Source organism: Dreissena polymorpha, chromosome 2, assembly GCF_020536995.1.
Source record: "Dreissena polymorpha isolate Duluth1 chromosome 2, UMN_Dpol_1.0, whole genome shotgun sequence".
Classification (NCBI taxonomy): domain Eukaryota; kingdom Metazoa; phylum Mollusca; class Bivalvia; order Myida; family Dreissenidae; genus Dreissena; species Dreissena polymorpha.
The window spans coordinates 113,007,696-113,024,161 of record NC_068356.1 but is presented as its reverse complement, the minus strand read 5'-3'; the positions used below and the strand labels follow the sequence as shown (position 1 = coordinate 113,024,161).

Here is a 16,466-nt window from a genome sequence, read left to right as displayed (position 1 = left end):
CCCCACTCATTCCATCCCGCGAAACCCTTAAGGTGTCGCAACTCTAGTATGGAATGAGTGATGTATTGGACGTCATCATTGATGACGTTCATTCGAACGAATGATAAAGGGGGCTAAGTTTCATTAAGTTGAGGCATATAGTCGCGATTTGTGGCGCTTGAATACTGGCCGAGCACGTTTGCTGAAATTTGACATGTATATGGACAAGAATGCGATCTACCTGTTGGCGTAGGCGTTATACCTGGGAAAAATCAAGTTTTCGAGTATTTTGCGTTTAAATATTTTTATGGGAAAGAGCACGCGCGCATGACGTCATGAAAAGCGCTTAGGCTAGCTTCCATCTTGCTACGAAACAAAGAAACTGACGTTACGCGTTATTAATTTAATATAAAGTTAGGCGTTTAATCGATAAACAAAGACGTAATAATTGTGTTTGAATATCAATCGGAAGTACACATGCATGTCTTTTGTGCACAGTGTGTTTTTTTAATAAACATGACATAAATCTATGTGTTATTCAACGTATTGTGTGCGACGAGTTGAAGAGAGGTTTACACGGCTAGGCTTTCCGAGATAAATGTAAGTACACACTGGTATTAGAATGGTATTCTATTTATCCGATAATATCTTGAATATAAATGATATTGAGACAATTATATTATTAGGGTTTAATAATTTATTATTTAATCAATAAATAAACGCGAGCAGCAAATCAATTAATTTCGTTTATAGTGGAAACCGAAAGTAAACAAAGCAACCGTCAAAATGGCTGACGACATAGCAACGTAGGAATTAACACTCAGAAAATATTTACAAAATAAGATCATCAGAAATGATATAAAGTGAACGCTAATTCGCTGTTTTGACGATAAGTATACGATCTATTGAAAAACCATAACATTTGACATAAAAACACCCGCGGATAATCCGATATGGAAATCTTCAGCGTAACGAAATAGCAGACACCACACAGCGTCTCATCTGATTCTACGCTGTTTGCCAAGGCCGATACTATAATGAATGGAAATGCACAAACTCAGTAACTGGCAAGCATATATGCATTAGTAGGTTGTTTCGTGATTATTTAGAAACGACTACATAATTCTTTTGGTTCAGCCAGTGCAACTTAAGAGAAATAAGTATAAAAAGTTTCTACACCTGACAACAATGTGCCAACTTAATACAAGGTAAGTTGTTTACATTATTTAAAATATTGCAACAATAAACAGCTGGTACAATGTAATGTCATCATTTTAATTTTAATAAGCCCGTGGTTAATTACCCTTTTTAATCTTATGGATCAATGCATCTCTAACACCTTCAATTGACTTGTTCATGAAAAATATACACCCTCAGTGCATGTTATCCCATACACCATCACTCACTTACTAAGGCTCGATTGGTCATTCTCGGCTCGGGTACTACTTACCAGTACATGTACCCCGGGTACTCTTAACTTTACTTACATGTACCCCGGGTACGGTAAATAAACTTAAACATACCCGCAAATATTAGATTGTATCCGAGTTGTATATCCGCCCAAAACCCGATATTGTTAAACATGCTACCGATTAACGTAAAACAATATTGTTTACCTTAAAGAAACTTCTCTTTTAAAAAATCTGCATCAACATGCTTTTTAGTATGAGTGTTGAGAGGACGCCGTAGGAATAATCAAGTAATCAAGAATACGTCTCTGTTTCTGCTTTTATTTCCTTCATGTATAATGACGATAAGGATTGACGACTAAAATTGACAACAATGATAACAAGCATTGAAAACTAACACTAACGACAAGCATTGGCAACTAGATGTAACATTGACGATTTTCTACAATAAATGAAATTAACAATAAAAAATGAATAATAAGATTATAGTACAACAGATATGCTTTTCAAAGTATAATATAATAGCATACACTCATTAGAATAAGAGGTTTCATAAATAACAATTTGAAACATGTTCAATCAATATCGAAATATCTTATTCAATATTTATTACACAGCATGAATTAATTGTTAAAACATAATATAAATACCATTTAACCATTCCCCATTTAACGGACCTTGCAAACCAAATAATGTTTCTTTAAAAAAATCTATGACGGTAAAAAGTGAGCGTGCGATGTCGCGGAAAATATTATACTTGACGACGTCATACAATGACGCGACTTTAAACAATTTAAGATTTAAAATTAAATCACATCATTGATTTTAACAATGAGTTTTGATAATATAAATGCCATTGAACAGAAAATTGACATAAATGTAAACATAATTAATTTTTACAAAATACCCGACAACAACAGATTTAGTGTTAAAATTCCCGGGTACGTTTTAGTATATTTACCGTACCCAGGGTACGAGCCTTACTAACTGTATTATTATTATATCTCACCGACTACAAGGTACCTTTACCTTGTTGTGTTTATCAAACTGGAATTTATGTAAAATCCGGCTTTGTTTACTTTTATTTTTCATTCATTTGATTACGCAATTGTTGACGTACCTCGTGGAAAATTATTTGAATCTTTGGATTTTAATGGCGACAAGCTATACGTGTCAATTTATTTTAAAAACGAATCTAAGATTTTAAGTATTGTGTGTTTTTCATGCATAATTCAGTGTTTTCCAGAAAATTGAGTACCAGTTATATGGCCGGCAACTATGCAGTAAAACAAAAGCATTTATGACATTTACTTGATATATTTGGGAAAAAAAGCCGTCATGTAAATGTAAGAGTAAATGTAACGGGCAGAATCGCTGGCTGCCGGTATTTAAAGAGAACACTGATAATAGTAAACTAAATCTCTACGACACGATTACAGCGTTGTAAAATTGTGTTTTGGGTGATAATGGTTAGTAATTCATACAAATGTTATTAAAAAATATTGTGCTTTAAAATTAATTTTGAGAATGGGATGGAAGAACAGAAAATGAAGAGCATACAGGGATGGAAAAAAGTGGTTTCCCATGAGCCCGGGGCAAGTAGATTTTGGCCTGGGCAACTCAATTTCAAAAGTTGGTAAACTTGTTTTTTTTTAAATCTTAAAACAATTCAGTGCAATAAAAATTGAAAAACAATTGATCACCATGGATCAATACTAGTTAAATAACATTCATTATATAGGAATAGGACATGATTCAATTCAGGCTCATAATAATACATCATGCATTGAACATGTGTATTGTCAGCAAATGTATATAATTATCTATTATTTTATTTAAAAAATGTATAATAATAATTACATGTTCATATTTCTGGGCTCGTTATTCTTTATCTGGGCAACCAAAATACTAAAGATGGTTGCCCACAATAGTAAAAAGTTAGTTTCAATCCCTGGCATATTATTGTAACTTTATTGTTTAACTGCATTGCATTAAAATTGTGATTGAGGTAAGCTTGTTGTTTATAGTATATTTACTTTTTAGCTCGACTATTATATATGAAATATATATAGTGTAGCTATCCTACTCACCCCGGCGTAGGTGCGCGCATTGGAATGTTTGCGTACCTCCTCGAATATATTTCCTATGTCCATTGACATATTGCTTTCATACATGTATTTTGCTTCTTAACCAACATGACCCCAATGTATAAACAAAAGCAGATAACTGTATCAAGCATTTTGTAACAATTATGGCCTTTTTTTCACTAAGAATAAGCATATAATTGATAAATCTATTTTAAAGTTTGCGTACCACCTTTAAATTGCCACAACTTTTTTATTATGCTCTCCCCAAATTTTTTAAGGGGGTAGCATATAGTCGCCGCTTCGTCTGTCCGTCCGTGCATAATTTTTGTCGGGCTATTTCTCAGCAACTAATGACTGGAATTCAATTTAACTTAATGGGAAGCTTCACTACCAAGAGGAGACATGCATATTATCAGCCGGTTCTGGTCAGATGATTTTTCACAGAGTTACAATGTATGGCCCTATGAAATTTTCCATTAACTGTACATATAACGCGATCTACCTGTTGGCGTATTCGTTATTACTGGGAAAAATCTAATTTTTGATTAAAATCACGAAAAAGTGGTGTTTTTTAGTGCGCAATCGCTATAAACACGTGGCTTGGCCGGAAGTACATGTAGCCTTAATAGCAACCCCAAGACAATTCACCCCCAGGAGACAATTCACGGGCTAGACAATTCAAATTAGATTTTTCATACCCCAATTTTTCGATTTTCGTAATCATTTTTGTCGTACCCAAATGTTTTTCGTACGCAAATTTGTTCGTACCTAAAAAAAAATTCGTACCCATTAGTTTCGTACCCAAATGTTTTTCGTATCCAAATTTTTCGTACCCAATTTTTTTCGTACCCCTTTTTTTTCGTGCCCAATTTTTTTCGTACCCATTTTTTTCGTACCTAAATTTTTGTTCGTACCAATTTTTTTTCGTAACAATTTTTTTTTTCGTACCCATTATTTCGTACCCAAATGTTTTTTGTTCCCAATTGTTTTCGTACCCAATTTTTTTTTCGTACCCATTTTTTTCGTACCCGTATGTTTTTCGTACCAAAATTTGTTCGTACCCATTTTTTTTTCCGTACCAATCTTTTTCATACCCAAATTTGTTCGTACCCAATTTTTTTTTCGTACCCAAATAAAAAAAATCGTACCCATTTTTTTAGTACCCAAATTTGTTTCGTACCCAAATTTTTATTTGTACAAATTTTTTTCGTACCCAAATAATTTTCGTACCCTAATTTTTTTGTTTCCTTTATTTTTTCGTACTCTAATTTGTTTTCGTAACCAAATTAGTTTTTTTTCCTGCCCATATTATGTTCGTACCCATTATTTCTTCGTACACAAATTTGTTCATACCCAAATTTTTTCGTACCCATATGTCGTACTCAAATTTTTTTCGTACACAAATTTGTTCGTACCTAATTTTTTATTCGTACCCATTTTTTTCGTACCCAAATAGTTTTTCGTACCTAATTTTTTATTCGTACCCATTTTTTTCGTACCCAAATAGTTTTTCGTACCTTTATTTTGTTCGTACCCTTTTTTTTTTCGTACTCAAATTTGTTTTCGTACCCAAATTATTATTTTTTTCGTACCCACTGCCCACATATTTTTTCGTACCAATTTTTTATTTTGAAATAATCGATTTTCAATTTGATTTGAACTCTCCACTCATTCCATCCCGCGAAACCCTTAAGGTGTCGCAACTCTAGTTGTTATCGTTTTTTAATGATAACAATGTTTTGACCTTCATCAGGGCCGATTTTTGGTCATTAAATTGAATAGATGTTTATACGATCAGAGCTAAACATTTGCAAAAATAGTGCGAAATGAAACTAGTGATAATTTAATGTGTGATTGTACTTAATGCATATGGAATGAGTGATGTATTGGACGTCATCATTGATGACGTTCAATTGAACGAATGATTAAGGGGGCTAAGTTTCGTTAAGCTGAGGCAAATCACTGCGATTTGAGTTTCTTGAAAACTGGCCGAACACGTTTGCTAAAATTTGACTTGTATATGGACCAGAATGCGATCTACCTGTTGGCGTAGGCGTTATACCTGGGAAAAATCTAGTTTTCGAGTATTTTGTGTTTAAATACTTTTATGGGAAAGGGCACGCGCACAGATAAACATTGTGACGTCACTTCACAAACAGCGTTAGACATCCGCCATCTTGTAACGCGACAAAGAAACTCAGTGTTATTAGTTCAATAAACACAGAAAATATGTTTGTGTTTAATTATCATTAATACAAATGTCTATATTTTGTGCAGCGGATGTTTATTCAGACGGATACGACAGAATTACGTAAGTATCATTGTGTACTTTACAGTAGATTTTACTACGGAAGAAATTTATTATATCTCACTCAGTCACTGACAAAATGAGCTTGACACATAAACAACAACCGGATCGGATTTACATCCACATAATATTGTGCGAATCCGATGCAATTCAAATTACTAATGTTTGATAACGTTTGATGAATTCGTTATATCAATATGCATGAACTTAAAAGGGGAATAATTATAATTGAAATGTGCGATTCAATGACAGTGTTATATTGGGATAATTAGTCGTTTAGCCGTAACAGATAAGTATTTAGTTTGTTGTGTTTCATTTTCAACATAGTTTTACCGTTTTTTCCTTAAAGTAAAACAGTCCAGTCGTCATTATATCTTGAATTTTAAATATTGAAATACATGTCGGATATTTCATATTTTCGGACGTTGCTACGTAAGCTAGTTGTCAACATAATTATTAAGATACATATTTACCTTTTACCATACAGTTGTGCAGCTGTTGTCTACTTAATGACGCGCTGTTTAATGTCTATAAAAAATTTTTCTGCCCGTGATGATAATAAGTCTTTAAATCAACAAACCCCAGCAATGTCAATGGTCTGTCAACATTAGAAAAATATTAGATAAAAAAACTTCAGCGTACAATTTATATGGTATTGACATACCTGTACTCTGAAGCCAACTCTGTATCGAAAGTCAACCAGAGTCGTAACATATTTATGTCAAGCTATAAATCAAAGAATACTCATTTTCTTGGATACATTTCTACATATATTGGTGAATGAATATAAATTACTGCATCGAGGAATATTTTAAGGTTTAAATGTTTCAAATGCATCTTACAATAGATGAAAATAACTCTCATCAGTCTGAAATTCACAATTTTGAAGCCATTGTCGCTTTGTCCAAGACTTAGGTTTTCATTTGGATACTGTCGGATCATCCTTGACATCTTTTGCTGATATTGTAAACATTACCTTTGTTTTCTGAAATCTATTATTTGTGATTAACAACATACGTCTGGTGGATTATAAAACTGATTTCAGTGTGAATCGGGTAGTTTTAAATATTTACTTTGAGTTTGTATTTACACTACAATTTGTTAACAACACAAGCCAGAATATTCTAAAATACCGGGAAATGTCATTCTGAATTTGAAAACACTTGAGCACATGGTATACAAATATACAAATACAAATTTTATTTTAAGTCAGTTTGTACATAACAAGTATAACATTAACATCTACATTTTCACAACAATAACACGTATACTGAAAGCGCTTGGACAAAGCGGAAAGAATCCGGGTATTTCGGACCAGGGTATTTCCGGGACAGATTTACTCAATATGCAAAGGAAAAATATGATATGCCTAATCGACAATTTCAATTGGGTCACGGAACGCATGGTTTTATTTTTCTATGCGTAATCGGCAATTTTACATTGGGTATTTACACAAATGCGCACCTAATTTGTAGCTCTGTTACAGTAATCTGTGAAACAACGTCATTAATAAAACAAAAAAATATGTTTGACCACAACGGTGGCTAATAATGTTTAGGAAAAATTACAAACAATATAGATTTATCTATAACATAACATGTTAGAATTTTATCATGCATTTATAATCACTCATAATGAGATTTCAATATACAGTTACATGCATAGATAGTTTTTTTAAGCCAGTGCCTTTTTAATTCAGAAAATAAGCAAGATAAACCATAAAATTGGGAAAAAAATATAGTAAACCATAAAATGGAGAAAAATGAGGCATTATTAATATGATTATAAATAACAGAATCACAATAATATTGTTTTTAAGTGCATGATTTAGTGCATTTTTAAATTTATATTATAAAATGCTGCTTGAATTTCTTTTTACCTTTCATATGTAAAAAAAGAAATATTATCTGCTAGTGCAAAATATGACTGGTCATTTCGTAGCAAAAGATAAGAAAATAAGTGCATTAAATAAATGAATTAATATTTTTGTATCTGGAATAGTTGTATTTTAAATCGATCCTCCACCCTATTATGGCCGAATAAGGGCTAAATTGCTTTCCAACTTGAAATGAAAAGGCATATTGGTTGATCGTGTAGCGTTTATGTGCAAAATTTGAGGGCCAATTGATAAAGCTTGTCGATGCCAAAACAGGTAATAATAATAATTTAATATCAGGTACATGTACACAAGCAAATAAGTATATTTAACCCTTTCAGTGCGGGAACAAAAGGCCTTTGAAAAAAGTTTGGATTCAGATGAGACGCCACAGAACATGGCGTCTCATCAGGATCCAAACTGTTTGCTATTCTGATAGTATTATTTGAAAAAAAATCGAAGAAAATGCTAATTTTAGAAATTCAGCAGACGACATTTTAGCAGACGACAAATTTCCCAGCATGCAAAGGGTTAAGATGCTTAAGGTGTGGAAGACTCATAATCAGGTTTGGTGTCCCTCAAACCCTAAGCGTCTTGTTATTTCTTATGCAGTTTGTATAGATAGTGCCACATCCTGACACGTAAAGCTTGTGCTTTGTTGGCAGCGTTAGTTGGCTGTTAACAGGTTCATTGTGGTTATCTCCACCATCAGTCTGTCCGTCTGTCCTAGCCACTATCTCTTACACCATAAACACTAGAACCTTGAAACTTAAACACATGGTAGCTATGAGCATTATGTGCGACCCTGTACTATTTGGAATTTTGATCTGACCCCTGGGTCATAAGTTATAGGGGTTGGGGTGGGGACGGGTCAGAGATTTTCAGGGTTGGCACCAATCGACCGCCCCCGGTTTTAACCGGCGGTTTTTACCGGTTAAAACCGCCCCGGTCAATACTCCAGAAGTGGTTGTTACTGGTCAATACTGGTCGATTGAACTTTACCCCCAATTTTAATTTATATTCCATGCCTAATTAAACAATATTGATAATATAAATTAAACAGAAATGTTGCCAATAATGTCTTAAGCTATTAATACCCACTATTTTATACATGTTCATGCAATTTGTAGGGCTGTCACGATTCACCGGTATATCGGTATATCGCGGTGCATGTCTTGAAAAAAATCGCACCGCGGTACGGCGTTGCCGCACCGGTTTTTTAACCAGGTTTTCCGAAGGAAAAAACTGGTTATTAGATTGGCGAATGCGGGCGGGCTGGCTGGCGGGCTGGCTGGCGGGCTGGCGGAATAAGCTTGTCCGGGCCATAACTATGTCATTCATTGTCAGATTTTAAAATCATTTGGCACATTTGTTCACCATCATTGGACGGTGTGTCGCGCGAAATAATTACGTCGATATCTCCAAGGTCAAGGTCACACTTTGAGTTCAAAGGTCAAAAATGGCCATAAATGAGCTTGTCCGAGCCATAACTATGTCGTTCATCGTCAGATTTTAAAATCATTTGGCACATTTGTTCACCATCATTGGACGGTGTGTCGCGCGAAATAATTACGTCGATATCTCCAAGGTCAAGGTCACACTTTGAGTTCAAAGGTCAAAAATGGCCATAAATGAGCTTGTCCTGGCCATAACTATGTCATTCATTGTGAGATTTTAAAATCATTTGGCACATTTGTTCACCATCATGGGACGGTGTGTCCCACGAAAGAATCACGTCAATATCTCCAATGTCAAGGTCGCCACGACTAAAAATAGATTTAAAAAAAAAAAAAACTTACAAAGGGGGTTAATTTTTTTGGGTCATTTCAAAAGTTCAGTTTGAGTTTTCTCCCTTTATCAGATTTTTTTTTCACAATGAAAACCTGGTTTTGTGACAATTTTGTCCCTTGTTAAATATTATTATATTAGCACATATATAAATACATTACATAATTATTTTGATATAGATATCGTTTTGAAAAATGTAGAAGCGATTCAAAAGGGCTAAATGAATAATCCATTAATATATCCAGGTCAAGCAAGCGCTTCCACTTGTAGATGTTTAACTTTCACGTTTAAAATACGGCGATGTATGGGTCCGTACCTTTTTTGGAATTAGGGACAGATTTCCTTTGCAAATAAGTTCATAATTATCCAAAAGATGTTTATTCTATTTCTTATTTTCTTTCTTTAGTATATCCATCGTTCAAAGCATGGCACTTCCGAATCATGTTATCTTAAGATTCTGAATAAGTCGAGGAAGAGTCAGAACGCTACGGATTTTCAATACTGGGCCCGCTGATGCCCTTGAAGCGTTCGATTTACACAGATCGTAGTCACAGCTATTGTTAACAACATGGCGGACATTTAAAAAAAAGATGCGAACAATAACAATGACTACTTCTATAAAGTTTATTACAGTTTCTTTTACAGTTTCTAGTCATGCTATGATACCAGTGTTTTTTGATTATTGAGTTTAATAAAGTTTGTAAAACTTGTTATTCTGCTGTTTTCTTCACAGATACATATTCTGTAAAATATCGCGGTACATACCGCGATACAGTGTTGCCGTACCACGATATACCGCGGTACGCTCACGGCGTATCGTGACAGCCCTAGCAATTTGTAGGCCAATCTCTCAAAATTTTGCAAATAAGTCAAAGTTTGTCAATTTGATTTTTCTGGTTGATTGAACTTTTTTTCAATTCTACTGAATTATGATGCTCAGATAATTCTATGCTTGATTCAACAAGAACCTGTCAATTACTGTGTATGAGTTGTTCCTCATACCCCACTGTCCCCACAGTCTTCTAACAGTCTTCTCACCTATACAGGTGGGGCACCCAAAACTGATAATAGGGCCTTAAATGGCACCTTTTTGACACAATCCTTACTTGTCATGTATTCTTGCATTGATTTTTTAAAATACTTTTTAAACAAAATAGTGAAAAGGCCCCTTTAAAACATACTAGTAAGCGGCTGTTGATTTAAGCGGCTCAACACTTTGTTTACAAATATTGAAAATGAAAGTGGAACTCGTTTTCTGTTAAATTAATTGTTCAAGCACGTCGGGCTTGTAACATTGGATTTCCTACAAGCCAGAAAGAAAAAATACTAGTTTTTTGCTGTCGGACTAGTGCGAATTTCGACGACTGCTTTAACAAATTATTTATATATTTTTTTTATGCCCCCCCTTCGAAGAAGAGGGGGTATATTGCTTTGCACATGTCGGTCTGTCGGTTGGTTGGTCCGTCCACCAGGTGGTTTCCGGATGATAACTCAAGAACGCTTAGGCCTAGGATCATGAAACTTCATAGGTACATTGATCATGACTCGCGGATGACCCCTATTGATTTATAGGTCACTAGGTCGAAGGTCAAGGTCACTGTAACCCGAAATAGTAAAATGGTTTCCGGATGATAATTCAAGAACGCTTATCATGCCTAGGATCATGAAACTTGAAAGGTAGATTGATCATGACTCGCAGATGACCCCTATAGATTTTCAGGTCACTAGGTCAAAGATTAAGGTCACGGTAACCCGAAATAGTAAAATGGTTTCCGGATGATAATTCAATAATGCTTATGCCTAGGATCATGAAACTTGATAGGTACATTGATCATGACTCGCAGATGACCCCTATTGATTTTGAGGTCACTAGTTCATACATGTACTTCTTTACCAACATGATCCCAATCTATAAACAAGAGCAGACAACTGTATCAAGCATTTTGACAGAATTATTGCCCTTTTATACTTAGAATATGCATATATAATTGATAAATCTATGTTTAAATTTGCATACCACCTCAAATATGTTCTATGTCCTTTGACATATTGCTTTCATATTTTGCATACTTCTTTACCAACATGATCCCAATCTATAAACAAGAACAGACAACTGTATCAAGCATTTGACAGAATTATTGCCCCTTTTATACTTAGATAATTGAACATTTTGCTTAAATTGCCATAACTTCTTTATTTATGATCACATTTGATTCATACTTTGACAAAGCAACACTTACCTGACATACCACAATGCACTGCACCCAAACTATCCCCCATGCCCCACCCTAGAATCCCCCCCCAATTTTTTTTTTTAATTATTTTTGAAAGTTCATCTTTTAAATTACCACCAACCCACATAAACCCCCTGCTCTCCATGATGGCTTACAGTAACCTGTCAAGCACTAAAAATCTCTTATGACAATACGGTCAATCTCAACCATGCATGGCCGCATTACCAACCCTTGGGGCGCCCCCTGGGTCAAACATGCGGCGTGGGAATACGCGTCGGCCTCTGCAGCACCATTTTTCACCAATTGACTTCAAATTAATACTTAAGATTTCTTATGACAACACAGTCTATCTTGACCATCCATGTTCACATTACCCACCCCAGGGCCCCGCCCACTTTGGTGGTAAAGATCCCAAGCTATTTCAGCATAATTAAAATCCAAGCCATTTTTGTGGTCAAGACCCGAGCTTTCTCAACATAATTAAAATCCAGGCCAGTTTGGTGGCAGAGACCCCGAGCTATTTCAGCATAATTAAAATCCAAGTCAGTTTAGTGGTCAAGATCCTGGACTATTTCGGTATAATTAAAATCCAAGCCAGTTTGGTGGTCAAGACCCCGAGCTTTTTTAGCATAATAAAAATCCAAGTCAGTTTAGTGTTCAAGATCCTGAACTTTTTCGTTATAATTAAAATCCAGGCCAGTTTGGTGGTCAAGACCCCAAGCTTTTTCAGCATAATTAAAATCCTAGCCAGTTTCGTGGGGGAGACCCTGAGCTATTTCAGCATATTTAAAATCAAAGTCAGGTATAATTCGGTATAATTAAAATCAAGGCCAGTTTGGTGGTCAAGAACCCGAGATTTTTCAGCATAATTTAAACCATAGCCAGTTTCATCGCCGAGACCTCGAGCTATTTCCGCATATTTAAAATCCAAGCCAGTTTGGTGTTAAAGATCCTGAACTATTTTGGCATAATTAAAATCCAAGCCAGTTTGGTGGTCAAGATCCTGAGCTATTTCAGCATAATTAAAATGCAAGCCAGTGTGGTGGTCAAGAACCCGAACTATGAGCATAATTCAAATCCAAGCCAGTTTGGTGGTAAAGATCCCGAGCTATTTCAGCATAATTAAAATCCAAGACAGTTTGGTGATCAAGACCCCTAGCTTTTTCAGCATAATAAAAATCCAAGCCAGGTTGGTGGTCAAGATCCTGAGCTATTTCAGTATAATTTAATTCTAAGCCAGTTTGGTGGTCATGACTCCGAGTTATTTCAGCATAATTAAAATCCAAGCCGTTTTGGTGGTCAAGACCCCAAGCTATTGTAGCAGTATTGTTTTCGGCATAATTTTTTTCTTACCCAATTGTTTTCGTACACACATTTTTTCTTACCCTTTTTTTTCAGTTTTTTGACAGAATAATGCCCCCTTTTATAGTTAGAAAATTGAAAATTTGGGTAAATTTTGTGTTCAGGTCTACTCTTATCCTATTTGTGTTAAGGTCTACTCTTATCCTTAAGTATCAAAGCTATATCGTCTACTTAATGTTATAAGTCATGTAAATGGCATTTTTATACATTTTATTTCTTTCCCATTTTTGTGTTTTTTATTAAGGTGACATACATCAACTGTTTAATAATATTAAGTCTACCTTTTTGGTAAAAATAATGTTTTTACCAAATTTTCAAAATTGACATTACTGACACATGTCATTTGCTGAATGTAAAAAGTAGCATAACTGACATTTAGTTAAATTTTCAGGAGAAGGAAAAACTGCTTTATTGAAATAAAATAGGGATACATGTACTTACAGAGTAAAACAAACACATGGGATATTTTCAGATTTGAAAACTGGTATTTTACGCATCTTTAGGCAGTTCTGTGTACCAAGGATAAATACAATACTTAAACATTCATGTACAATGCACAATACTAAAAACCTGAATTGTAACTGTAATGTATTTCAGATTCAGAGATGTCTGTTTTGTTTCTAAGGTCATGTGAAAAATTAAGTATATATGTTTATAGGTTTAAAATTGCAAATTGTCCTCTTACTTGCCCTTGTATTTCAAGATAGAATACTTTCCTCCCCAGAGGAAAGAGATCTGGGTTTGAATCCCAGTGGGGGCTTCAGAGGATGATTCATTTTAAGAAAAATGAATATATTTGCTTTACTTTGTCTCTAACTTAACCAATTAACTCTGACAATGCCTTTAAAAGTATGCAGTTTTTGATAATTCAATTATGCAAAAAAACATGTATAATTGTAGGGTAGACTAAGTCAATACAACAATAAATGCATGTAGGAACACATATTTAAATTAAAAATGCAACAATCAGAGGACATAATCAATTAAATATTAAATGACTACTTAAAATATTTTATAGCACTGTTTGTTTTCCAGAGATTTGTGAATATGCCGTTTTATGTTCTTGTCCTTGAACTAATGCAATATGTGCTTTGGAACTGGAATCATATAGTGTTGGAAAGCTGGTGTTTCACGTCCAGAGGGTCCTTGCGTCCGGAAGCTGAAAATTGTAAAATATGATCTCCCCACTCATTCCATCCCGCGAAACCCTTAAGGTGTCGCAAGTCTTGTAAATTACATTTAAGAAGATTTGACCAACAGCTATAGTGCATATGGAATGAGTGATGTATTGGACGTCATCATTGATGACGTTCAATCGAACGAATGATAAAGGGGGCTAAGTTTCGTTAAGCTGGCGCATATAGCCGCGATTTGAGTCAATTGAAAACTGGCCCAACACGTTTGCTGAAATTTGACATGTATATGAACCAGAATGCGATCTACCTGTTGGCGTTGTCGTCATATCTGGGAAAAAACAACTTTTCGAGTATTTTGTGTTTAAATATTTTTTATGGGAAACGGCACGCGCTCAAATAAACATTGTGACGTCACTTCACAAACAGCGTTAGACATCCTCCATCTTGTAACGCGACAAAGAAACTCAGTGTTATTAATTCAATAAGCACAGAAAATATGATTGTGTTTAATTATCATTAATACAAATGTCTATATTTTGTGCAGCGTATGTTTATTCAGACGGATACAACAGAATTATATTAGTATCATTGTGTACTTTACAGTAGATTTTACTACGCAGGAAATTTATTATATCTCACTGACAAAATGACTTAATGAGCTTGACACATTCACAACAACCGGATCGGATTTACATCCACATATTATTGTGCGAATCCGATGCAATTCAAATTACTAATGTTTGATAACGTTTGATGAATTCGTTATATCAATATGCATTAACTTTCAAGGGGAATAATTATAATTGAAATGTGCGATTCAATGACAGTGTTATATTGGGATAATTAGTCGTTTAGCCGTAACAGATAAGTATTTAGTTTGTTGTGTTTCATTTTCAACATAGTTTTACCGCTTTTTCCTTAAAGTAAAACAGTTCAGTCGTCATTATATCTTGAATTTTAAATATTGAAATACATGTCGGATATTTCATATTTTCGGACGTTGCTACGTAAGCTAGTTGTCAACATAATTATTAAGATACATATTTACCTTTTACCATACAGTTGTGCAGCTGTTGTCTACTTAATGACGCGCTGTTTAATGTCTATAATGTTTTTCTGCCCGTGATGATAATAAGTCTTTAATTCAACAAACCCCAGCAATGTCAATGGTCTGTCAACATTAGAAAAATATACGCTAAAGAAACTTCAGCGTACAATTTATATGGTATTGACATACCTGTACTCTGAAGCCAACTCTGTATCGAAAGTCAACCAGATTCGTAACATATTTATGTCACGCAATAAATCAAAGAATACTCATTTTCTTGGATACATTTCTACATATATTGGTGAATGAATATAAATTACTGCATCAAGGAATATTTTAAGGTTTAAATGTTTCAAATGCATATAACAATAGATGAAAATAACTCTCATCAGTCTGAAATTCACAATTTTGAAGCCATTGTCGCTTTGTCCAAGACTAGTTTTCATTTGGATACTGTCGGATCATCCTTGACATCTTTTGCTGATATTGTAAACATTACCTTTGTTTTCTGAAATCTATTATTTGTGTTTAACAACATACGTCTGGTGGATTATAAAACTGATTTCAGTGTGAATCGGGTAGTTTTAAATATTTACTTTGAGTTTGTATTTACACTACAATTTGTTAACAAAACAAGCCAGAATATTCTAAAATACCGGGAAATGTCATTCTGAATTTGAAAACACTTGAGCACATGGTATACAAATATACAAATACAAATTTTATTTTAAGTCAGTTTGTACATAACAAGTATAACATTAGCGATGTATCGCTATTGACCGACATATGGTATGTTACTAAAAGTAGAAATACCGTGAAATCTCGGGAGATTCGCATTTCAAGAAAGCCTGTCACATCGCTGTTTTTCTCGATATGAAAGAGCAGAATAGATAAATTTTAAATGTTTAAGATAGTATTTTGTGAAAGAATGTATCGGTTAAATGTGAAAAATGTCTATTCTAAAATACCGGGAAATGTCATTCTGAATTTGAAAACACTTGAGCACATGGTATACAAATATACAAATACAAATTTTATTTTAAGTCAGTTTGTACATAACAAGTATAACATTAGCGATGTATCGCTATTGACCGACATATGGTATGTTACTAAAAGTAGAAATACCGTGAAATCTCGGGAGATTCGCATTTCAAGAAAGTCTGTCACATAGCTGTTTTTCTCGATATGAAAGAGCAGAATAGATAAATTTTAAATGTTTAAGATAGTATTTTGTGAAAG

The 16,466-nt window shown here is 34.3% G+C and overlaps 1 long non-coding RNA gene across 1 annotated transcript; it reads left to right on the top strand.

The window, feature by feature from the left end:
• The first annotated feature begins 228 nt into the window (after nt 1–228).
• On the top strand, nt 229–1,055 carry LOC127868535 (uncharacterized). The gene is made up of 2 exons (XR_008044169.1): nt 229–579; nt 947–1,055. It is a non-coding gene; the product is annotated as an uncharacterized LOC127868535 (long non-coding RNA).
• The last annotated feature ends 15,411 nt before the right edge of the window (nt 1,056–16,466 follow it).